Raw genomic sequence first — 27,593 nt, forward strand, 5'->3', positions numbered from 1 at the left:
CTCAAATCTATTCCCTCAACCAGTAGTAGCAACTTTTTATGTAAGTCATGCATAGAGAATTTTATTTTTATTTTTATTTATTTTTTTAAATGTGTTACTGTTTAACATTACCTTGCAGACATACAGTATGTCCATATAGACAGCAGTGACTTGGAGAGATTTCCCAGTAGGCTAATAAATTGGACTGTAATTCAGTCCACCCCCCAGGTGACAACTAGACAGATTTGGTAGCAGATCGCAGAGTAACAAGCCTCAACATGGTTGCCGCAAACAAAGAAACAATAACAAATCAGGAAATGTGCTTTATTGGTAACATAAATACCATATAGCTCCATACAAATGTCAAAACGCAGGTAATAAAGTTCACCCTTACACAAGCAGGCTTATGGGAACACAGGGAATCTTCTGAATCCTTCACAACATGTACAGTAAAACTGTTCAGAGACAGTTTGATCTGCTGCAACAACACATCTCCATGAGGCAAAGTAAAAACATGTCCTGCAGAGTGCTCTCAGTCACTGGTCAGATTTTGATGCCTTTCTTTACTAATATAAAATCACCCACTGAAACTAAAGATAAGACAAATTTTTGCCATACTAATAAAGTTAATGGGCTGGTTACGAATAGTGCAAGGGGCTATCATCATTGTGCCCTTGAGCAAAACACTTAAAAAAACATGAAATAGTTTTATTTTCTGTATTGACATATTTCCTTCTGAAAAAGAAAGTTGGGAAAGGACATATCAAAGGGCTTGTTCCTCTTAAACATCACAGCCATGAATCATGATTTGCTACTTGCTATTGCTATTCAAAGACAGGTGGTATTTATATTTTAGGGGGAGGGGACGTTCTCATCCTAGAGAGCATTTTATAGGCCAGAAAATTTAACCTGTGCTTACAACAAGAGTAACAATAGTTTTGGTCCATTTTCTTAGAAGACGGTTAATTTGAAATGTCTATATCTGCTAAAAGTTAATTTCATTTACTCTATGAAGTAGAATGGCACATGAACACGGACTAAAAGACACAAAAAACCAGGGGGATTGTCCCTGTAATAAGTTTACTTTAAAGGACTGTTCCAGGTTCACTACAAGTTAAGCTCAATAAACAACATTTGAGGCATAATGTTGATTACCATAAAAAAAAAAAAAAAAAAAATCAAGGTTACAGTGAGCCACTTACACTGGAAGTGAATGAGGCAAATTGTTTGAGGGTTTAAAGAAAGAAATATAAAGCATTTAATTTTATAAAAGCACTTGCATTAATACCTCTGTTAAAACTTGTGTATTATTTGAGCTGTAAAGTTGTTTAAATCATGTTTTTGTGGTCATTTTAGGTTTTATGGCATTAAGTCGTCATGGCTATAACTTTACAAAGAAAAGGTTAGTAAGCAACTTTATCACACTAAACTCATGTTAACACAGATATGTCTTGAGGCTATACTTTTGACATAGTGGGTATTTTAACATTTAATGATTGGCCCCATTCACTTTTATATTAAGTGCCTCTCTGTAAACCATTTTTCTTTTTTTAAAGAAACAGAGGGATAAATTGAAATTATTATTTGTGGTAATTAACATTATGCCACAAATGCTGTTTAATGACCTTAACTTGTATTGAACCCAGAGTATTCATTTAAGTCACCTTGGGCAAAAGCCTCTGCTAAATGATTACTTAGAAAAATACTGCACTACACTTCCTTGTGAAGTCTGCGTTCAGGGAAATAAGTTTGGAAGCCACCGCCTGGTGGAAGCCAGCTCAGAGCTAATTATTGACAGATGGAGTGACCACCATTCCGTCACAATGGAGCCCAGCGGAGCTTCATCCTTCTGCCAGAACAGAGCTAAATCTCCACCAGACACACACTCTTAACATTTCCAAACTCCCCTCAAACTCACTCTTCCTGTCCACAGACCAGCATGTCCGGACTCTCTCAGGACAAGGTGTTAAAGTGTGAAGTTCATCCTCTTCAGGTTTCATCTTTCTGATGCAGTTCAACAGCACTCAATAAAACTTCCCAAAATCACTTTGTGGGACAGCTGGCAAAAAAACACATTATGACTGGAGACTATAAATAAAACAATGTGAAAACATGTCACTTTTTCTAAAATCTCTAATTTTGTATAAGCTAATTTATGTATTTCTGTAAATTTTCTGAATGGCTGCCCAATGGTTCTAATGCATAGTGCCTCTTACTTCCAGTGTACTAGGTACAGATTGAAAGTGTTCTCCATATGAAATGGATATTGGCACTTTAGCTGATTAAAGTAACTTTCACTTAAACACATTTCTCCAGCAGAAAGAATCAGAGTATGACAGCAGTAGAATACTATGGCAAAGACAACTATGGCAAAGGTCAATAAGTGACCTTTACAAACATATCCAAATGAAATTGAAAGGTTCATGTGTAACTGAAACATAACATGTAGTTGAGAACATTTTTATGAAATTGTGTGTTGATCAATCTGCTTTGCGAAATTTTTTACATTTGTGTGTGTGTGTGTGTGCATGCATGCGTGCGTGAAATGAACACTTGCCAAGCACCAAATGCATTTAAAAGATTTATTTTGAGAGAAAATAAAATGCTTATATTATACAACATAATACAAGTCGAAATGTCTGACCCTCAAGAGACAAGAGCATCTTGAATAAAAAACATACTCAACATCAACTACAGAAAACTCAAACTTTTATCTTAAGTTGATTGTTGTTGTTTTTAACTCCAAGACTCACATACACTATGGTGATACCTATGTGGGATATGCTTTGCTTTAAGTGACTTAAATGAAAATATGTAGGACAAAATCACAATGTCTCTTCATATTTTTGCAATACATGCAGTTTTACAGAAATACGGAGACTGGCTCATCTTGTATATGATGCTGTTTATGACAAATATGCAAAGAAATAGCTAAATGATTCCATTGTGACAGGGAGAACAATATATATTTTAATAAAAATGCAAAATACAGTTTTATGATCTGTAAATTTCCTCAATTCGGACCCTGTGTGTGCGCATCAACCTTAAAATGATGTATCTAGATGAATCAAATCAGTTTTAAAGTCCAAACCTCCTGGGCAACTAAGAAAAATATGTACTGCCATTTCTATTCCCCTTCATATCTAAACATGAATAACAGACATGAACATTGGAAAAGAGAGAGAGAGAGAGAGAAGACCCCTGACCAATTATCTCATATTACTGAATTACAAATGGTGCAATTAAATTTCATTCTGTTTGATTTTTTTTTTTTTTTAACACTGGAACTCAAAATCAATTATTGTTAGGTTACATTGGTTTTATGTTGGGAAATATAAAAAATAAAAAAATAAAATAAAAACTGAAATATCTTGCTTACATAAGTATTCAACCCCTGTGCTGTGGAAGCTGCCAGGTTACATCGATGAACGAAATTGTCGTAACGAGGACACAATTACTTTACAATCCACCTGTGAATCATTAAAGTTACAATCACACTTTCTGGATAAAAAACCCATTGTTGAAGGATCATTGGTCAGGCTGTGAATCTGAAGGAAAATGAAGACCAAAGAGCATTCCACAGAAGTTAGAGATAAAGTAATAAAAAATGCATAGATTAGAGAAAGGGTACAAAATAATATCCAAATGTTTGGATATCCCAGTGAGCACAGTTGGATCAATAATCAGGAAGTGGAAGCTGCACCTCACCACCCAGGCACTGCCAAGAAAATTCCTTCCCTCAAAACGCAGCGCTCTAACAAAAAGGAGACTTGTGAGAGAAGTCACAGAGAGGCCAACAATCACTTTGAAGGAGCTACAGAGTTCAGTGGCTGGGAGTGGAGTAATAGTGCACCAGTCAACCATATCAAGAGCACTGCATAACACTGGCCTGTATGGGAGGGTGGCAAGAAAGAAGCCGTTACTCAAAAAGTACCATCTGAAAGCATGTCTGGAGTATGTGAGTGACCCAGCTGCGATGTGGGAGAAGGTTTTGTGGTCCGATGAGAGCAACATAGAGCTTTTTGGCCAAAACTCAAAGCGCTATGTGTGGCGCAAACCTAACACTTCTTATGCCTCAAGACACACCATCCCTACAGTGAAGTATGGTGGTGGCAGCATCATGCTGTGTAGATGCTTCTCATCAGCAGGGACTGGGCATCTTATCAGAATTGAAGAAAGAATTGATGGAGCAAAATATAGGGAAATACTGCAAGAAAACCTGCTTCAGTCCGCTAAAAAACTGAAGCTTGGGAGGACATTCAAACTTCAGCATGACAATGATCCCAAGCACAAGGCCAAAGCAACATTGGAGTGGGTCAAGAACAAAGATAAATGTCCTACAGTGTCCCAGTCAAAGTCCTGATCTCAATCCTATTGAGAATCTGTGACACTATTTGAAAATTGCAAATCTGCAAATTTTCAAATCTGCCGAGAAGAACTGGCAAAAATCACTTCGTCACTGTGTGCAAAGCTGGTACATATGTACCCCAAAATACTTAAAGCAGCTATTGCAGCAAAAGGTGGCTCGACCAAATATGAATGTGTGGGAGTTGAATACTTATGCAAGCAAGATATTTCAGTTTATTTTATTTTTCATAAAAATATTTCCCAACAAAAAAACAATGTAACCTTACAATAACTGATTTTGAGTTTCAGTGTTTTAAAATAAAATATCAATCAGAATGAAATTTCAGTGTACCATTTGTAATTCGGTAATATGAGAGAATTGGTCAGGGGTCTGAATACTTTTGCAAGGCACTGTGTGTATATATATATATATTTGTTTTGTTTTTTTTAAAACACTAGCTACATTGACATTTATGGCATTACACTGCATAAGGGCAAGTACAAAAAGGGGTTTAAAGTCTGGACCTCTAAGACAAAGGTTTCCTCCTGTCTGATATATGTTTAGTTCGAATTATGTTTGATATTAGGACAAAAAACTGGCCTTATTTGCCTTTAAAAATTCTTATAGATTACTTAAATTACTAAGAGCCCGATGGAAGGAAAACAATATCTGTTATGGAGTAGGAAACAAACATTTTCACTAGCAAAGTCCCAACTCAGTAAAGTGGTCTACTCATGGGTATAGTCAGAATAATGTAACTAGTCTTATAGACATAAGGTGTTAATTAAATGAAAAGTATTTGATTTCATGTAGCACCTTAAAGTAAAAAACTTGTGCGGTTAATTCAAAAGGTTCCATATACTTGGTGAAAAATAACTTGTATCCAATTTAAACATGTGATGCAATTAAGTAATTATGTTACATATTAATTAAATGCAATTATGTAATAAACCCTGGACTCAAGATGGCGCCGAGTATGGCTGCTGTGTTGAGAGCTTCGACACAACATTGTAGTTTTTTGTTTGTTTTGTTTACAATTCTTATGTTTTTTGTCTTGGATGTTGTCTGCCTTATCGTCTACGACAGACAAACACTTTTGGACATTGGTTCTGCAATTACACACCGTAAACCGGACTTCAAATTCCTCAATGCCGACCCGCTGTTTACAAACAGGCCAGCGGAGCCCTTTGTCTGGGCTGCCCGGCCACGTAAACGCAAAAGGAAAAGGGGAAACAGAGCCAGCGTTCTCATCAGAGTAAGTTGTCGCGCAAATCGACCCCCGCTACCCAGTATTCTACTGGCATATGTTCAGTCTCTGGACAACAAGCTCTGAGCTGAGAGCGCGGATCTCTTTCCAACGAGAGACGAGGGACTGCGGCATTATCTGCCTTACAGAAACTTGGATGTCTGTGGGGATTCCAGACTCAGCCATTGAACCCGTGGGGTTCTCAGTGCACCGAGAGCGAAAGACCTCTCAGGTAAAAGCAGAGGTGGTGGTGTATGTTTTATGATCCTGGTGTGATCAGAGGAACGTACATTCTATCAAGTCTTTCTGCTCTCCTGATCTGGAATTTCTCATGCTTCTGTGTCGACCATTCTGGCTACCGAGGGAATTCACAGCGGTCATTATCACTGCTGTGTACATCCTGCCACAAGCCGACACAGACCGGGCACTCAAGGAACTGTACGGGATTATAAGCAAGCAGGAAACAGCGCACCCTGAGGCTGCGTTCATTGTGACCAGGGGCTTTAACAAAGCCAATCTCAAATCAGTCACACCAAAATACCACCAACACATTAGTTTTAACACACGAGGGGACCGGGTTTTGGACCATTGCTACTCTCCCTTTCGGGATGGCTACAAATCCCTCCCCCACCCACCATTTGGCAAATCGGACCACTCTTCCATTCTGTTTCTGCCCGCTTACAGGCAGAAACTGAAACATGAAGCACCCACCCTCAGAACGATCCAGTGCTGGTCGGACCGATCAGACTCTACGCTACAAGACTGTTTTGATCACGCGGACTGGGAGATGTTCTGGTCCGCCTCTGATGACGACATCGAGTTTTACACTGATAGCGTAACGTGTTTCATCAGAAAGTGCGTAGAGGACATTGTTCCGACCAAAACAATACGAATCTACCCGAACCAGAAACCTTGGATTAGTAGCGATGTTCGCGCGGCACTTGATGCGTGGACCACCGCTTTTAATTCCGGGAACGCGGAGGAGCATAAACAAGCCAGTTATCAGAACAGAAAAATGTCAGTACAGGAACAAGATTGAAGGACAGTTTAACACCACCAACTTTAGAAGCATGTGGCATGGAATTAACATCACGGACTTTAAAGAGAATAAAAACTCCGCCGTGAACACCGCTGCCTCTCTCCAAGATGAGCTAAATACTTTTTATGCTCGTTTTGAGGGAAATAACACCGCCCTCGCAGAGAGAGCTCTCGCAACCGAAGCTACAGAGGTTAGAGTTCACTCTCCGTCTCTGTAGCGGATGTAACCCGATCCTTCCGACGGGTGAATATCCGCAAAGCCGCGGGTCCAGACGGCATTCAGGGCCACGTCATCAGAGCATGTGCGAACCAACTGGCTGGTGTTTTTACGGACATTTTCAACCTTTCTCTCTCCTTGTCTGTAGTCCCCACATGCTTTAAAACATCCACCATTGTGCCTGTTCCAAAGCAATCCAAAATCATTTGCTTAAATGACTGGCATCCTGTTGCTCTGACCCCCATCATCAGCAAATGCTTTGAGAGACTAATCAGAGATTACATCTGCTCTGTGCTGCCTCCATCACTGGACCCATTGCAGTTTGCTTACCGCAACAACCGCTCCACTGATGATGCCATTGCATCTACAATACACACTGCTCTCTCCCACCTGGAAAAAAAGAACACTTATGTGAGAATGTTGTTTGTTGACTACAGCTCAGCATTCAACACCATAGTGCACTCCAAGCTTGATGAGAAACTCCGGGCTCTTGGCTTAAACAGCTCACTGTGCAGCTGGATCCTGGACTTCCTGGCAAGCAGACGCCAGGTGGTTAGAATGGGCAGCAACATCTCCTCATCACTGACCCTCAACACTGGAGCCCCACAGGGCTGTGTTCTCAGCCCACTCCTGTATTCCCTGTACACACATGACTGTGTGGCAACACACAGCTCCAATGCCATCATTAAGTTTGCTGATGATACGACAGTGGTAGGTCTGATCACTGACAATGTTGAAACAGCCTACAGAGAGGAGGTGCACACTCTGACACACTGGTGTCAGGAGCACAACCTCTCCCTCAATGTCAGTAAGACAAAGGAGCTTGTGGTGGACTTCAGGAGAAGAGATAGAGAACACAGCCCCATCACCATCAATGGTGTACCAGTGGAGAGAGTCAGCAGCTTCAAGTTCCTGGGTGTCCACATCACTGAGGAACTCACATGGTCGGTCCACACTGAGGCCGTTGTGAAGAAGGCTCATCAGCGCCTCTTCTTCCTGAGACGGCTGAGGAAGTTTGGAATGAACCACCACATCCTCACATGGTTCTTACACCAGCACTGTAGAGAGCATCCTGACTGGCTGCATCCCCGCCAGGTACGGCAATAGCACCGCCCACAACCCCAAAGCCCTGCAAAGGGTGGTGCAAACTGCCAGACACATCATCGGAGGTGAGCTTGCCTCCCTCCAGGACATATATACCAGGCGGTGTGTGAAAAAAGCTAGGAGGATCATCAGAGACTCCAGCCACCAGGGCCATGGGCTGTTCTCACTGCTACCATCAGGCAGGCAGTATCGCAGCATCAGGGCCCGCACCAGCCGACTACGTGACAGCTTCTTCCCCCAAGCAATCAGACTTTTGAACTCTTGATCTCTCACAATCAAAATACATCAGCACTGCACTTTATTACTCTTATATCTCACACCGGACTGTCATAAATTATATTCTCTCTAAACAACACACTGGCAACTTACTATCAACCGACAGCCTGAATGTCAATACAGTACAATACAATCTACTGTATATTTTATATATATACTGTATATACTATTTATATTGTATAATGTGTATTCTATATTGTGTGTATTGTATAATGTACATTGTATGTTATTATTTGTATATTGTGTTATGTGTAATTATGTGTATATTACATTTTAAACTGTGTTGTGTAAATCTGATGTTTATTGTAAATTGGTATATGTCTCATCACTGTCACAACTACTATGTTTCGGAACTGCACCCAAGAATTTCACACACTATTGCACTTGTGTATATGGTTGTGTGACAATAAAAGTGATTTGATTTGATTTGATTTGAACCAACTTCGAGTACTGAAGACCATTTTTGACCCAGGTAAAAACCCTGAATGTCTTAGGTTTAAGGTTATAGGGTATAATAACTATAATGACAGGGTATACTGCATTAGGAATATGATATTTAAATGGTCATTTTATACATAGCATTCTTATTGTGAACTAATTAAAATTATTGTACATTATTGTCATTATATTTAAGACAAAAACCTGCTTCACTTTTGCCACATAACTATGTCTTCATAATTATATTCAGATAAATCACAAAGAATGTTTGAATAGCTGTCATAACTATATTAACCATTTAAACACATTGTTTTGCTTTTAGCAATCTTCCAAACATGTGAATATTACAGCAAACACAGCACATTTATGAAGCCTTCTCTTGCCTAATTGTCTGATACAATTACTATATTGAATCTATAGCTCTTTTTATACCTACCTATACTGCACTCTGACCCCAGCTTAGCTGGGATATGTGAAAAAGAAGAATTTCACTGTATATGTGCAAATGTATAATGTGTGATAAATAAAGAAAATTATTATTAATTATTAATTATTACTTCATTCCTAATTTGAGTGTGAATATGTGTACATACAAAATCATTTCTTTCAATTAATACTGGAATTTCAGTGCCATAGACAATGCCACAGATGGCTTAAGTTGCTGTCCATGGTCCTGACAGATCCATTTCTCTCTTAAACAGAGCTTATTATGAGTTCAAAATGCATTGCTGTTAAACTTACAAATTCTCAATCATTATTTCTTTCAATCATGACTCCCGATTTTTTTATATCCAGTGCACAATATCAATACAAGCACACACAAAAATGCTGATGTTGCAGCAAATGACTGATTCATTTTCCTTCAATCTTCTGCTGGTGAAGTAGAGTAGCCTATATAATGTCCCACAGCCTTATATTTATGAAAGAAAAAAATCTCCTGAGAGCTTCAGGGCAACATTTCTCTGCTCAGCTTGATAGGAGAGGATATGATACACCACTAATTTGAGTTTTAATTTTATGGAGCCTGACTCCAGAGTCAGTCCATGATGAGCTGTAATCTACAATGCTTCGGCCAGCCCTAAACAAGCATAAATACTACAGCAGAGAAGAGGTCCAGCCATCACGGAGTGGAGGACGAATGTCATTTTGGATAACAGTTCACTGACAAACACAGATAATTCAATGTATAACCAGGGGAGGAAAACTCAATGACTGTATTTTAAGTTGTGTTCTTGTAGTGTGTGTGTACTGGAGGAGTGAGAGAGAGTGAGAAAGTGAGTGAGAGAGAGAGAGAGAGAGAGAAAGGCAAACAAATTATCTTACTTTTCAACTCAGTCTTGAGAATTTTATCTACATATTCTGTCATAAGAGAGTTCATCATTTCTGCAAAGCAGCACTTAGGATTTAACAAATTGGGTTTTTGGCAAATAACAAAACAAGCTCGGCTCACAGGAGAATTGTATGCAATTCAATAGGAATAGAGACGGTGTTGTTTTTATAGCCTGTTTGCTCTCAGCAGAATGACACCACAGAGCTGCTGGGAGGAGAGACACTTTCTCATCTATAGGGAGTTAATTCCCACTGTTATTAGCAAACTGAAATAAACATTCCATATAGAGAAAAGAGTGGGAGGTTGAATCATCTTATCTAGTGGCTTGTGTGTGTGTGTGTGTGTGTGTGTGTGTGTGTGTGTGTGTGTGTGTGTGTGTGGAGAGAGAGAGAGAGAGAGAGAGAGAGAGAGAGAGAGAGAGAGAGAGAGAGAGATGTGGTCTGTGTGTGTCTGTGTGTTTCTCATGTGGTTAACCTTTTTATAGATGTAGAAGAGAACAGCAAATGGAGAATCCATATTAATGTAGTGTGTTTGCGGTCTGGAGAATCATGTGGGTGGTCTCCACACAGCTACCTCACACTGTTCCTTCCTTCCAGCTGTTCAATTCAGACACTTATGTCTAAAACATACACTTTGGCCTCCAATGGCTCTCGTCTGATTCGACATTCTAATATTCTTTGGTTTTCATGACTAAATAAATGTTTAATACCTCACATGGCTTAAAATCTACAAGCCACATATAATGAAAATATAATGAATGTACTTATTTCAGTGAAACATGCAAGGATATTTTGGTTCAATGGTTAAAAGCTGAACCACTATTGGAGAACTATATCTGGTTTTAATTGTTGTTTATGACAAAATGTAGATTTTGTTCGATCTTCTGTTTGAATTCATACTTTGCCAATCACCTTATATAGAAGAAAAGCACTTATTTCCTAAAACATTGCAGGACATTTTCTGGTGTTGCTAAAGATGAGCTTCTGCAAATTATTTTCTTCAAAATGCACCAAAATTTGGTCATTTCATTTCTGTGTGGAGAAATCTACCTGTATAAATAAATGAGGAGCGAAATATTAGGGAGGAAAGGAGAATGAGAAAAAGAAATAGAAAGTGGAAGAGAGAAAAAGAGATTGACAGGATCAAAAAATTGAGTGGGGGGTTGGTTGTTCCTGACTTGGAACTACACAATAAAGTGGCATGCGATACATCACATCTGTTCTATGTTAATCTTTTTGTCCTAACAAGCCACGACAAGCAATGTGCAACAAAACATTTTGATCGTCACTTGGTTTCAATATCTGTCTGCTGCATCGGGCACCCCAACCCCTTGAAATCTGGTCCAAAAACATTTGTTCCCTATCTGTCACTCACTCGACATTGTGTCGATGTAGTGACACTAGGGGTCACTCTTGAGAGCCCCAAACACCTCTGCTTTTTGAAAAAAGGCCAATGGAAATTGGCGAGTGGAATTTGCATGCCACTCCCTTGGACATATGGGTATAAAAGGAGCTGGTATGCAACCACTCATTCAGATTTTCTCTTCAGAGCCGATCGGTTCTATTCATTGAGCTGAATTCACAGAGTTCATTCACCTCGTTTGCTGGATTTACGGCACATTTCAGTGGCATCTCCCCCTCTGCACCCGTGGACTTCAGAGAACGCCCCTGGGCACTTCGGCAGAACAGCAAAAAGAGAGTATATTCTAAAAGAGTATATTTCCAAATCTAAAAGAGTGGCACACACAGAACGTCTTTTTAAAGATGCCATTCCGTTTGTGTGTTATTCCTGTTTGCAGTCGTTATCTCTCCACTTCTGATGGCCACGATCACTGTCTTACGTGTCTGGGCGCTGCCCACGCAGAGACTTCGTTCATGGATGGGTCTTGGCCTCATTGCGAGAACATGACCATGGCAATGTTGCGGTCGTGGCTTGACTTCGTAAGAAAGCAAGCCACCCCAGCGGCTCCCCGCCTCGGTCCTTCTACCTACGGGTATGAGGTCACGTCGGTTAGCACTGGGGGCGATTTGGGGACTCCAATGGGACCACCTCTGCCGGGTAACCCCCCACGGACCTCCCATTCCTCAGCACGCTCGCTTGCCCCGGTAGGGCTCTCGGATGAGAATGCCAGCTCGTCTCAGGGCGAGTTCGACCTCTTATTTGGGGCCCGGGAAGACGATGAGTTATCGAGCGCAGCATCGGAGAGCGGGCTCGTCCATTCTGATGCGGAGGCTTCGGCTGGGCTTCCCCCTTCGGGCGTGGTTGCTCAGTATCAGGCCGACGCGGAGATGATGGATACGCTTTCCCGGACAGCCGCGAGCAGTCAACTGCCAATTGTACATCAACAGCCAAGGCGGTCTACACTCCCGTTGCATGTCACAACTCACCCGCCGTCTCCTCCTCTGGAGTCACCGGCGCCTCAAGTCGCTACGAGCCACTCACATCCCGGGCGACCTCAACACCGCAGCAGACGCGCTGTCACGACAGGTTACGCTCAGGGGAGAGTGGAGACTCCACCCCCAGGTGGTCCAGCTGATTTGGAGTCGATTCGGTCGAGCACAGGTAGACCTGTTTGCTTTCTGGGAATCCTCCCACTGCCCGCTTTGGTACGCCCTGACCGAGGCACCCCTCGGTACAGACGTGCTGGCACACAGCTGGCCCCCTGGACTACGCAAATACGCGTTTCTCCCAGTGAGCCTACTTGCACAGACCCTGTGCAAGGTCAGGGAGGACGAGGAGCATGTCGTCCTGGTAGCACCCTACTGGCCCACCCAGACGTGATTCTCGGACCTCATGCTCCTCGCGACAGCCCCCACCTTCTTTCTCAGGGATGGGGCACCATCTGGCACCCGCGACCAGACCTCTGGAATCTCCAAGTCTGGCCCTTGGACGGGACGCAGAAGACCTAACTGGCCTACCACCCGTGGTGGTAGACACGATCACTCAGGCTAGGGCTCCCTCTACGAGGCGCCTGTATGCCTTGAAGTGGCGTCTGTTCGCTAAGTGGTGTTCTTCCCGACACGAAGACCCCCAGAGATGCACAGTCGGATCAGTGCTTTCCTTCCTGCAGGAGAGGCTGGAGGGGTGGCTGTCCCCCTTCACCTTGAAGGTGTATGTAGCCGCCATTTGAAGGTGTATGTAGCAGCACATCACGAGGCAGTGGATGGTAAGTTTTTGGGGAAGCACGACTTGGTCATCAGGTTCTTGAGTGGCGCTAGGAGGTTGAATCGCTCCAGACCGCGCCTCATGCCCTCCTTCGGGGTCTACGGAGTGCTCCCTTTGAGCCCCTGGAGTCAGTAGAACTTAAGGCACTCTCTTTGAAGACTGCCCTCCTGACTGCGCTCACTTCCATCAAGAGGGTAGGGGACCTGCAGGTGTTCTCTGTCAGTAAATCGTGCCTGGATTTCGGTCCGGGTTACTCTCACGTGATCCTGAGACCCCGACCGGGCTATATGCCCAAGGTTCCCACGACCCCGTTTAGGGGTCAGGTGGTGAACCTGCAAGCGCTGCCCCAGGAGGAGGCAGACCCAGCTTTGGCGTTGCTGTTTCCGGTGAGTGCTTTACGCATCTATTTGGATAGCACACAGAGCTTTAGAAGCTCCGAGCAGCTCTTTGTCTGCTTTGGTGGACAGCGGAAAGGAAGCGCTGTCTCCAAACAGAGGATCGCCCACTGGGTCATTGATGCCATCATGATGGCATATCACGCCCAGGACGTGCCGCCCCCCGTGGGACTACGAGCCCACTCTACGAGGAGTGTAGCGGCCTCCTGGGCCCTGACCAGTGGCGCCTCTTTAGCAGACATCTGCAGAGCAGCGGGCTGGGCAACACCCAACACCTTTGCAAGGTTCTATAATCTCCGGGTTGAGCCGGTTTCGTCCCGTGTGTTGTCAGATCTGAACAGGTAAGTTCCCGGACAGCTGGCCGGGTGTACCACTTGCGCATAGCGCCCTTCCCCTCCCATGAGGTAAAGACATGTGCTTTTGACTCCCAGTCGTGTTCACAAGTTGTGATCCATGGATGACTTTCCTCCTTTGCCCTGTGGCAGACAAGTTTGCGGAGAAAGTCGCTGCCGGCCCAGTACGTATGCTAACTAGGCCCTGTACTGAGGTAGGTGCTCCACATGTGGTGGTCCTGGTTACTTTCATAACCTCCATTCCCTGATGGAGGGAACGAGACGTTGTGTTCCTCTTGCCACAACGCTGAACTGCCCGCTGAAATGGCCGGGACCTTGTCTCGGCTCCTCAGTACAAAACCTGAATGAGTGGTTGCATACCAGCTCCTTTTATACCCGTATGTCCGGGGGAGTGGCATGCAAATTCCACTCGGCAATTTCCATTGGCATTTTTTCAAAAAGCAGAGGTGTTTTAGGCTCCCAAGAGTGCTCCCCTCCATCAAATTAGCTTGCCTTTATTTGTGAATCTAGGCTGTGGAACATAAAAATTATCAAAAAAATGCAAAAGCACATTCACGAGCATCGTTGAGGCAGAATACCAATGGAAAAATTCTCAGCATTTTTTGTGTGCATTTGTGGACTGTACTGTGAGCAAAGAAATCATTGTATAGCTATGTGCATTTGTGAATTGAGCAGAGGTGTGGATCTGTTGTGTGCATTTGTGAATTGCCGTGTGCATGTGTGGATCTGTTGCATGCATTTGTGTATTGAGCGCACATGTGGATCTGTTAAGGGCATTTGTGAATTGCTGAGCGTGTAGAACTGCTGCATGCATTTGTGGATTGAGCGGGCATCTGTTGGGTGCATTTGTGAGATGTTTTGATACTGTTTTATCTCCATATAACATTGGATTTTTTCCTGTTATACCACCCCCTAGTATATAAAATTAACAAAACTTGGCATGTTACCTCAGAGTGTTCTCTTTTGCATGTGTTCAAAGTTTTGTTAAGTTTGAAAAATGTGCTCACAAGATAAAGGCTAATTAGTCATTAAAGTCCAGGCCCAAAACACATTTGTTTATATCTTCGGAACGATTTGACAAATCAACATTCAACGGAGTTTGCATTGAGTAGATATTAATCAATTACTCAAATAGCGTTAAACTGAAGGAATTATATCTTTAATATCTTTGGAACGATTTGATGTATCGATATTATTTGATCGGACAAACGGCCTAGGAGTTTGAAAAAGGTTTTTCAAATAAACCGAAGTCGTAAAAAACATTTGATGCGGGAAATTCATGTGACCATATGATTTGAGGGCACTGATGGATTCAGTAAAGCTTTAGAATTTTATTCTAGCCTATAAGGTTTCAGAGTTATTAGCAAAAACGCAAATTAGCTAATTATAGCACCAACATGTGGCCAATTGTCACGAAATTTTATATACTGCTTCATGTAAACACCCTGCTTGTTGTATAGGTAGTTTCATAACCATCGGCCATTCCCAATATCATTTAATAGGTGCTACAATTTTATTGGCCGTTGGTGGCCATATTTTTTTATTTGTCTAATCGATTTTTTAAGACTATGTTAGCACTTGTAACCAAAGAAGACGCATATTTAATTTGAACTTTGTCAATCAAACTGCTGAAAAGTTATGTCCATTTGTATTTTTTTGTAGCACCTTCTAGTGGCAGAACTGTACAAAACTTTGCATACATCTTCAAAATGTCCTGCTGACTAAGCATACCGAGTTTGCTTACGTTTAGAGTTTGCGTTGAGTAGATATTGATCAGTTACTCAAATTGTGTTCAACCGAAGGAATTATATTGTTAATATCTTCGAAATTATTTTATGTATTGAAATTCTTTGAACAACTTTTTGTCAGGAGGGTCTGTAGATGATGTATACCTAATTTTGCACCAGTCGGACTATCGACCTAGGAGTTCGAAAAAGTTCTAAATGGTGGAAAAGTTTTACAGATGTAAATGAAATCGGAGATATATATTTTGTAGGGCTTGACTCAAGGAATCAGAGGAAAAAAGAATTTTGAATGCTGTGTTCTAGCCCCCATGGTTGCAGAGATATGAGCCAAAACGTAAAGGTGCTTATTATAGCGCCACCTACAGTCAGATGGGTGTGCATGTATGCGTCTGAGTAGTGGTCAGGATTTGGCCAAGTTTGGTGTCTCTAGGTCTTACGGTCTTTGCTGCCCATTCGCTTTTAGGTCAGAAAAATAATAATAATAATAAATATAACTGCAAGCGACTGTTGTAGGGGGCCAAGCACATATGGCAAGATAACCAAAATAATCAAATTTGACAGAAAAGATCCTGTGGATGCTGTGGACAGCTATTTTGGTGTGACATTTCACCTGCTTTGAGCACAGTTGCAAAAATAGGATTTTCTTAAGTTATAGCGCCCTATAGCATAAAAAATTAATTGGTCATTAAAGGCCACACCCAAAACATATTTGCTTATATCTTTGGAACGATTCGACACATCAAAATTCTTTTGATACGTTTTTGTCAGGAGTAATCAGACTAACTGCCTAGGAGGAGTTAGAAAAAGTAGGTTTTCCAAATAATTATAGACGGAAATGAAATCGTATATATATATATATATATTAGTAGGGCTTGAGTAAAGGAATCAGATGAAAAAAGAATTTCGATTCTAGCCTTTACGGTTGCAGAGATATGAGCCAAAAGTATTTATTATAGTGCCACCTAGGGTCAGATGGGTGTGCGATTTTACACCTGAGTAGTGGGGGTGATTTGGGATCATCCTGCCAAGTTTGGTGTCTTCACGACTTACGGTCTCTGACGCCCAGACATTTTTAGGGCAGTAAAAAATAAGAAAAAGAAAAAGAAAAAAAATCAGTACAATTACAATAGGGTTCTAATAATAATAATAATAATAATAATAATGAATATAGCCGCAAGCTGCAATCTTTGGTGTCCAAACACATGTGGAGAGATGACCAAAATAATCAGAATTGACAGAAATGATTCAGTGGATTCCAAATAATACGAATTGACAGAATAAATCCTGCCTAAACTACATTTGTTGAAAAGTGAATTGGGTACCAAAATTTTGAAGCTGCAAAACGCACATAAAGGCTGTATAAAATTAATCCATACGACTCCAGTGGTTAAATCCATATCTTTAGAAGCAAAATGATAGATGTGGGTGAGAAACAGATCAATGTTTAAGACTTTTTTTTTACTATAAATTCTCTGGTGATATGCACAATGAATGTGAATCGAGGAGAGGGTCTCTGATTTTATTACTGTATACACAGGCGCAGCTCGTCCATATAGGTAGGTAGGGCAGAGCCCAATCTAAATATTCATCCATTTGAAAACCTAGATCTATACTATTGTAAGGCTGGCACCAGAATGTCTACAACCAAAAGGCGCCATTTCTGGTAAAAGTCAAAGAACTCTGCGAGAATCAACATCATAGAACTCTCTCACAAAAGCTGAAATCTACACCTGAATATCACCACGTGTGATAAATTGCAAATCAGCTTGCTGCCCCCCCTTCTCTCTCCCCCTTCTCCCCTTCATCAGCTCTGGACCAACACAAAAGACACAAGATTTATATGTAAAAATATAACAAATACCATGAAAACAAAGAATGCAACTGTATGTGTTTGATATCATTTAAGAGGTCTCTGTGCGACTGGTATAGTGGTCTCTTTCCCATGTTGATAAAACTAATGGTAACAAAGTTATAAGGTCTTTGCCAAATACTGCATAATTCTGGAGGTGTCTCCCCCTCCTTGACATACAATTGAAATTATCTCCTGTATGTTAACAAGGTTAAACCCCAGGAAGTCAAGAACCCATTCACCCCCAAATCCTCATTGTCCAAAGGATAATACCATTTGGTACACAATGTTTATTCTGTCTAGATATTTAAGGAAAGTTTGCACGAAGCTCTGGGAATCTGTATACAGATCTCCCATGCTGTACCGCTGCATGTAGTTTTGTCAGGTATGTTTCTTTGACTTGTCTTTTATTTTTAGTAATGCTTGTTTATTCTGATCATGTGAAATTGGCTTTGATTTGAATTTCTGCAACAATGTTTTATAACCTACCTGACAAATAAATTGTTATTATTTGATTTATTCTGAATTCCTCTGAAATCATTACTGGAGCTTTAATATAGGAGGAAGCCATTTAAAGACTCTCACTTTGAATTTAAACCACTCAGGACAACCAGGTAGGACAACCACCTAGCACAGCCGGGTAGGATTTGAATTTCAATAGACCAGGGTAGACCATACTGGAGCTTTAATATAGGAGAAACCACTCAGGACAACCGGGTAGGAGAAAGCCATTTAAAGACTCGGTCACTGCTCACCGCCCGTCTTAGCAAGTTGTATGTACGTGACTAAGCGGCAATATCGTCTGGTTATGAGAAAAGCCAAACCAGACGATATTAGTTAACCCTACAACCACTGACTAAGAACGGAACTGGCTATCCATTTTCGGGAGGTTTACGTAATTTAATAACGGCCGGCGTAAGTCTCCAAAGATCAAAAGGACAATGAATAGAAGAGGATTTAGAGTAATCAATAACCTAAAAATGTTAAATTAAAAGAATGATCAGAAATTAATTAGAGCTTAAATATAAATTAGAGGTCAACTTAAAATTGGAGTCAGATTAATATAAAATTGGAGTCAGATAAAATGAATAACGGAATTAAATGTGTGAATTAACAATAATTGATTTACTTCAGTGCTCAGAAAAGACAGAACAACGCAGAGACCTTCAAGGGCAATTTATTGAAGTTCCACTCCGGAACGGATATGAAAATTATCCAATATTCTTTTTCTTTTTTTACACTGTAAATTTCCAATAATGGAATTTGTTAACCCATAATGTGTTAAAAATGCTGAAATATGTATTTAAAAGCAGGCCTCGAATTTTTTTACGACCGCTATTGATAAACTTGTGTGTAACAGCGTGTCATTTCTATTGCAAATTCAGACAAATTGGCCATCAAACAACTTGGTCCTGACAAACCAGACATAAAAAATCGTTTGAAAGTCAAAAGACAAGAACAGGTGATTAGACATTGTACTTATTGTATGATGAAAAATCATATGTCAAAAAGCCTTCGCTCTAGGGCTGACAAAATATCTGCAAATGTGATATGCTCCATCATTTGAGTGAGAAGTAGATTTTTGAGAAACACAATTTTAGTTTCAGCTTTCAATTTGTCACTTTTATTTCGAAATCAAACAATAAATGTTTTGTTCATGCTCTTTAATGCTGTGTGTGACAGATTGCAGTACAAATTAAAACAGAGCAGGGCAAACAATGCTCTCGCTCTCCAACATCGAATTATATGATCCAATAGGTCAATTTCAAATCGAATGTGAATTTACAATCTGCAGTTCAAAACATATTTCTATAATAAACGTATGTGGCCCTATAACTTATAAAACTATGTGTTTTTATAGAACTGAAACTACAACCACGTAAACACTTTAACAAATATATTAGCAGCTCAACTGGGTACAGAGCTTTGTGTTTTTGTACATTGGTAAAACATATGAAACTGCTTACTGTTGTGCATAAAACACCAAATATATAGTCTAAGAGACATGAAATTAGTTAATTTTAATAAAAAAACACTACTCTACACTACTCTTTTCCAGTAGAAAATTTAGGCACCATAATTTGAATTTCAGAATCAGCAAGAATTCAGCAAGAATCAGGAAGAATTTAGCATCATAAGCATTGCTATATCGAAAGCAATTTACATATTGATATAATCACTGCATATAGCTCCCTTCTAGGTGTTCTCGCAATATTGCAAATGTTGGAATATATTTAAAAACAAAAAAGGCAACATACATCAGATTAAGGAGAACATAATGAAATGTTGATTGTTGCAGAATGCTCGCATGTTATGTGGGCCAGCAAAAATTATTTTACTCATATAATAACATTTGTACAAATAATAATATAGTAATATGACAGTATAACAATAGTACACAGACCAAAAAGTTCTAATACTGCAGACAACGTGCTAGAAAAAGTACAGTAAACTAGGATTAACCTACTACTCAGAGGTCAGTGCAGCAATGATAAAGTAAGTGACTGCCAGTTGCTTATGGGCTGGTGAGGTTACATGAGAATTTGCTCTTTTCATAAACACTTATATGCTTGTACTTAAGCACATATGTGTTTATTTTATTATTCCTAATCATATTCACAACACTAAATAAGTGTCTTTATAGAAATATAATATTTTATATATTTTATTAAAACAAATATATAATATTGTTTCTTAATTTTAATTGGACAACAATATTTTTAATCATGTCTGGCAAACAAATATGTTTTCAATATTTTTAGGATATATAAAAATTAAGGCGACATTTGATTTCTTTGCAAACTAATTATATAAAGAAGATATAAACTCAGAAGATATTTTCGGTGTACAATAGTTCTTCAAATAAATTTCTATGCATTTAAGTAATACATAAATACAAGTTATTCAGCCATCTAAAAGGACTTCTTATCCTGTAGAATTACAGCCATCATCTGTCAGTTGAAATGCATTTAAAATCACATAAAATTAGCTGTTAGCCCCCCCCCCCCCATCAGAAATTCATGACATTTAGAATGTAAAATGTATTTTAACTATAACTATAGGTTGCTGGTCCATGAGATATCTGCTTCTGTGAGATTGCAGATGTCAGTTACTCTCATCTTGGAAAAGCGGCACAAATAGCGGGATTATCATTTGAAAAATATATATCAAGCATCTTGTATGTGCTGGTCCATCTGTTTACTCTGCTAGTATAAGTATCACCTACTTGAAATTTGTTTGACGAGACATCAGGTGTGCGCACTCATGCTGACAAGCTAGAGATCGGCAATAAATAACAGCCAACGAAATAGAGAGCTCAAGACTGAAAGACATTGGGAAGGAGCAGAAAAAAATAATTAGAAAATAAAAACATCACCCACGTCTTCCGAACCGCTGTCTCATTATTATTTTCAGCTGTTTTTCCCTGTTGTGTAAATTAGTGCAATTACGGTCACAAGCTCGTCTTTCACACTGTCTGTTGACATATTAACAATAAACTCTCCCATTACTATGCCTAAGTGTGTGAGTTTGTGAATGAATTAGTTTCATTAGAAGCCGAATGTCGTGTGGTTGATACACACAGTCTACAATCGCAATATTAACATATTCAATTGTATTTGGGGAAGAAGCAACAACAATGAACTTACTTTGGTCATATGGATGCAAACAGTTTTGAATAATGACACAGAGAGCCCAACTCGGAATCTTACATAGGTTCGTGGAGTGAACTCAGCAGCGTCTTACATTTTCTGGTGTCTTGTTAACCAACATCGCTGAAAAGTGCTGATTTACAAGCTTTTTACCGTGTGAATTTGCAGGCTATTAATATCACCAAGGCTTATAATTACAGGGCATTTTATAATAGATAAAACATGCTGAATTTTTTTTTTACCAGTGCGGGAATGCGCACACCGTAAAAAGTCTGAATAAAATTAGTGACATGACAAGGAATTAAAATGATTGAAGTTCTGGTAATTATTAAATTCCCCCACATCTACATATAAAACTAATCCTGTCTGAATAGGGTTTAAATCTATCCCTCAGCCTGTGTTTTAATTTCCAAAACAATTCAAGATCTATAGGCTTATGTATGCTTATTACCTTTCTTCATTAAGCAGACACTTTCATCCAAAGCAAATGACAAATAAGAACTGAAGCTATTCTTCCAAAGGAGAAATTAAGTGGCTTAATGGCAGAATATAACTGTTAGTATTCTTTGAAGACATTTCGTGTTGTGTGGCTCCCGCTGGTGGACAAAGAGTAAAACAGCCTGTCTTTCTCCATATTTCTAATTCATTAAAAATGTAGTTGTAAAAATAGCTATTTCTTCTGTTATAGCACTGCCAAATTGATTACATTTTGCAATTGACCTCAGAATGTTCCTTTTTCCATGTTTTTTAAGTTTTGCTAAGTTTGAAAATTGTGCTAACAAGATACAGGCCTGTGGTGATGGGGGCATGATCATGTGTCTGTCTGCAGGAGAGAGAGAGCGGTAAGGCTTGTCACCTGGGTTGTCATTATCTCTAATACCTTATTTCTTTTTGTAGTGATGGCGGAGGGAGACATAAAAAGGCGCACGAGGCATCAGAGTGATAGAGCCAGAGAGACTGTTCCTGCTTCTGCAGCAATACAACGCATTTGTGTGTTTTATATGCTTACTGAGAGCCCTTTTTGTTTAGGTTTTTGAGTGACGCTGAAGAGTACTAAAATACTCACGTTGACAGTTCGCTGCCTCCTGACTCCTCCAATGCCCAAATTACGAACTTGCTCCAAGGCCAATTAGCTATTATGGGCCACAGCCCAAAGCTTTGATTATATCTTCAGAACGATTTGAAATATCAAACTTCCTTTGATAACCTTTTGTCTTGAGGGTCTGTAGATTTTGTATACTCAAGTTAACAGATCGCTGCCTCCTGACTCCTCCATTGCTCAAATTACGAAATTGATACAGTGGTGCCAAAACCCGGGAGTAATCAGAGGAAACGTCATCATGGCCTCAAGCCCTCATGGAGTCACGCCTGGAGCAGGAACAGCATTTCCAACTCCTGCTCCAGGCTCAAGCAGAGGACCGGCAGGTATTCTGGAGCCTGATCGACAGAGAGGGGGCTGCCGCTGCGACCCCAGAGACCTCAGCACCAGTGACCCTCATCAAAATGGGGCTGAGTGATGATCCTGAAGCCTACCTTGACCTGTTTGAGAAGACCGCTGAGGTGTGGAAGTGGCCACCAGACAAGTGGGCTGCCCGCCTGTTACCGCTCCTCTCCGGGGAAGCACAACTACCAGCCCAACAACTTCCTGCCGCCAGCCTCCTCGATTATCAACATCTGAAAAAGGCCATCATGCAACGGGTTGCCCGTTGTCCTGAACAGAACCGCCAGCGATTCAGGCCCCTGAAGTTTGGGAAACATGGCCACATGTTTGCTTTTGCACAACAGCTCTGGGATGCCTGCCGGAAATGGTTGCTGACTGAAGGAACCCGCGGCGCCGTGGAGATCATTGACCAGGTGATACTGGAGCAATTCATCTCCCAGCTTCCTCAGGAGATAGCAGAGTGGGTCCAGTTCCACCACCCAGCATCACTGGAGGAGGCCATCCAGCTGGCCAAGGACTACATGGCGGCGTTTCCAGGTGGCAGCGATCTAGAGAATCTTCCTTCTCTCTCTCTCCCCCCCCCCCTTTCCGTCAGTTCCGGCTCCCCGGAGGTGGGGAGAAACCGCACCCAAACCCCTTCCCCAATCTAGGGGGTCCTTCCCTGTGTCTGTGTCCCCCACTTCTCCTGTCTCTCTCCGCTCTCCTCCACAGGTTGACGGGACCGCCCCCATGAGTGAGGAAGGGAAGCCTGGACCGGTCTGTTGGGGCTGCGGGGAAGCCGGGCACTTCAAGGATCAGTGCTCGCGATGGAGGTGGCGACACTGGTCCTGATCCCTGATGCTCCGCGGGCCGCCACCGATCGGGCAGGGGTGTATCGTTTACCGGTGAGTCTAAAAGGGGGTACATACCAAGCTTTGTTCTCAAACCTCTATTCAACAACGCTTGGTGCAAGACTAGGCATTGGGCACGGATAAACAGGTGAGGGTGCAGTGTGTGCATGGGTATATTCACATGTATCCGGTGATTACCATTGAGATACTATTCAGGGGAAAAAAAGCATAGAGTAGAGGCCACAATTAATTCCTGCCTCACCCATCCACTGATTTTGGGAACAAATATAGTCTAGTCAAAAAAGAGTAAATATTGTTGACAAATTACACAGATGTATAATTTGTCAACATTACGAACAGTTTTGAACAGCACACTATATAGTAAGTGTGAACTCATTTAAGCAAAGTAAAGTCAAACCCATGGGTGGGGTCAATGAGCATAAACAGGTTAAATAAAGAATAAAAATAAAATTAAATAAAAATTAGTACTGTATGTTTAGTATCAGTCAATTGCTGACCATTAAAATAAAGAATAAATTCAAATAAATAAATAGCTAAATAAACATCAGGGCCGGTTGCACCAGCTATACGGTACATTTCAACTTAGCCTAGTTGTGGCGTAAATGGGCACTAAGTCAAAATGTATGCACTACTAAATATTTGAGCATTGCACCATTACATTTATGTAGGACGGAAACCTACGTATAAACTAAATATTTTCGGAAGCCTCCGACCAGGAGCAACTGATGGAATAAAAAAAGCAGACTCACTTAATGACATCAATGAGCTCATATTTTGATTGACAGGCTTCAGTCCTTTCGACATATATGATGATGTTGGCATTTACACTCGTTTACATTTACGAGAGAGAGAAAAAAAACTTACTTTTAAGTGGCTCTTCAGCATGAAACCGATCTAACGGTGCAGTTTTTTGGGTGCGTTGCCCAGTGTCAAGTTTCAACACTTTCAAAATATATATATAGGATATTAAAATGAATAAATGTCTTTTTTTCCCGCCTGTTGTATTAGTATTTATTTATCACCCCTTATTTATTTTAGATACAGTTCCTATATATTATTATTTACACAGGGCAAATATACTATTTATTAAATCTACTTTTATTACGTATCCTATTTTAATGTCTGGAAAACCAGACTTTTAAATATTACATTTTATAAATGCAACGACTGGAATTGTTCGGTTGAAGGGGCTACCAAACTGTGAATCCTGAACAAAACAGTTTGGTGAATACGTCTACACACTGACAAGGTATGTAAAGTAGCTACATGATTAGCTAGTTAGCTATAACTCACTGCCACGGAGAGCAAAAGATGGACATTATTTACTTTCTAACATTGTGTCTCACCAACTAGGTAACAACATAGCGTGAAATCAACACTAAACAGACACAATCTACCACAGCACCATTGTCTGCTGAGCTGCAAAAAGATGCTCTGATGTTTACTTTTCAATCTGCTACATTACTGACTGCACTGACAAATTATAGCTGGCTAACATAACAAACAGATGTGATCAACATGAGTGACATGGTTGTCAGGGACAAGGTTAACGTTATATTAGTTATATAAAATGATGGGGTCATTGTTTATTAACTTTCCAGTATGTATTTCACAAACTAGATAACAATTTACCGAGAAGACACCGCTGAAGCCCTGTCTGCAGAGCCACCGTCAGTTCAGCTCTGTAAACAATAAAGTCAGAGTGCACTCTACTGGACAAACTACGTTATGACACCAACTCTAAAGCATTGTTTTCTGCATTATTTGTTCTGAAAAAAGTTTTCATATCTGCGCATATCAGTAAACATATACACTGATACCAATATATCGGTGAAAGGCTAATATCGGCCGATAATATCGGCTACCGATATATCGGTCGGGCACTAGTTAAGTATTAAATCGATTCGCACCAGTGTTTATCACCCACAAACAGATGGATTGGTGGAATGATTTAATAAAACCTTAAAAAATATTATTCTTAAGTTCGTACACAAGGACCCTAGGAATTGGGATAAGTGGCTCGAGCCCCTGTTCTTTGCAGTGCAAGAGGTCCCGTAAGCCTTCACAAGGTTTTCCTCATTCGAGCTGCTGTATGGGCGTCGGCCACGTGCCGTGCTCGACGTCATATGGGAAGCTTGGGAGGAGGGACCTTCAAACAGTAAAAATGAAATTCAATATGTTCTTGATCTTAAAGCAAAACTACACTCTTTGGGTCGATTAACACAGGAGAATTTGCTCCAAGCTCAGGAACGTCAAAGCCGGCTGTATGACAGGGGCACTCGACTGTGGGAATTCAAACTGGGAGATAAAGTGTTTGTATTACTGCCCGGCAAGTGGCAAGGGCCCTTTGAGGTCACACGGCGAGTCAGAGATCTCAATTATGAGATTAAGCGAAAGGATAGGGGTGAAGCATGTCAAGTTTACCACTTCAACCTCCTAAAATCATGGAGGGAGGCGGTCCCTGTGGCATTAGCGACGGTAGTCCCCGAGAGGGCGGAGCCTGGGCTGGAGGTGACTCTCAAACCAAATTCATTCAACCGGGTCCTGTGTGGAAACCACCTCTCACGTCACAGCTCACAGACGTGGCCAAGTTGCAACCGGAATTTGCGGACGTGTTCTCACCTCTCCCCACTCACACAAACCTCATAGAGCACCACATCGAACCACCCCATCACCTTCCTGAGCTAAAAAAAAAAAAGGTGATACTTGATATGGGCGTAATAGAATAGTTGCACAGCGATTGGGCTAGCCCGGTGGTTCTGGTACCTAAGAGCGACGGGAAGGTCCGGTTCTGTGTAGACTATCGCAAAGTGAACGCAGTGTCCAAATTTGATGCGTACCCAATGCCTCAGACTGACGAATTGATCGATCGGTTGGGCGTGGCTCAATTTTACTTGACACTGGACTTAACAAAGGGTTATTGGCAGATCCCTTTAACTCTAATCTCCCTAGAAAAAAAGAGCTTTTTCCACACCTTTCAGCTTAGACCAATTTGTGACCCTTCCGTTCAGTTTCATGTCTCATGGACAAAATTCTCAGACCACATACAGCATAAGCCGCCGCATATTTAGATTATGTTATTATCTATAGAAATGACTGGCGGCGGCCATTGCAACATCTGAGAGCTGTCCTGAGGTTGCTGCGATGGGTGGGGCTCAAGGCCAACCTGAAGAAGTGCGTAACTGGGCAGGTGGAAGTTCAGTATCTGGGGTTCCACTTGGGCCATGGGCAGGTGCGTCCCCAGGTTAACAAATCCGCAGCAATCGCGGCCTGTCCAAGGCCCAAGACCAAAAAGCAGGTGAGACAGTTTCTGGGGCTGGCTGGCTACTACTGAAGGTTTGTGCCTAATTACTCTGACGTCACCAGCCCGCTGACTGAACTTACACCATGGAAAAGGAGTGTCTAGCGATCAAGTGGGCCATCCTCACTCTCCGCTACTACCTGCTGGGGTGGGCCTTCACCCTCTGTTCAGATCACACTCTACTCCAGTGGCTCCACCGCATGAAGGATGCCAATGCGCGGTCACCAGTTGGTACCTGGCACTTCAGCCATTAAAATTTGAGGTGATCCACAGACCAGGAGCACAAATGGCTGTGGCTGACTTTCTCTCCAGAAATAGGGGGGGGTTGGCAGGCCAGATATTGCCATGGCCTGAGTCAGGCGGTGGGGATATGTGGTGATGGGTGCGTGATCGTGTGTCTATGCGGGAGAGAGAGAGCGGTAAGGCTCGTCACCTGGGTTGTCATTATCTCTAACACCTGTTTCTTGTTTTAGTGATGGCTGAGGGAGATAAAAAGGCACACGAGGCGTCAGAGTGATAGAGAGAGTGGAACCAGAGACTGTTCCTGCATCTGCAGCAATACAACGCGTTTGTGTGTTTTATGTGCTTACTGAGAGCCCTTTTTTGTTTAGGTTTTTGAGTGACGCTGAAGAGTAATAAAATACTCACATTGACAGTTCGCTGCCTCCTGACTCCTCCAAAGCTCAAATTACGAACATGTTACAAGGCCAATTAGCTATTATGGGCCACAGCCCAAAACGTATTTGATTATATCCTCAGAACGATTTGAAATATCAAAACTGCTTTGATAACCTTTTGTCTGGAGGGTCTGAAGATTTTGTATACCAAGTTTTGTGAAAATCAGACAAACAGCCTACGACGAGTTTG

At 41.3% G+C, this 27,593-nt stretch overlaps 1 protein-coding gene across 1 annotated transcript in view; it reads right to left on the reverse strand.

The window, feature by feature from the left end:
* LOC127415255 (cytosolic carboxypeptidase 6-like) overlaps positions 1-27,593 on the reverse strand; it is a 594,524-nt gene that overhangs the window by 527,747 nt on the left and 39,184 nt on the right. The gene's annotated exons all lie outside the window — the stretch shown is intronic.

Source organism: Myxocyprinus asiaticus, chromosome 24 (assembly GCF_019703515.2).
Source record: "Myxocyprinus asiaticus isolate MX2 ecotype Aquarium Trade chromosome 24, UBuf_Myxa_2, whole genome shotgun sequence".
NCBI classification, from domain to species: domain Eukaryota; kingdom Metazoa; phylum Chordata; class Actinopteri; order Cypriniformes; family Catostomidae; genus Myxocyprinus; species Myxocyprinus asiaticus.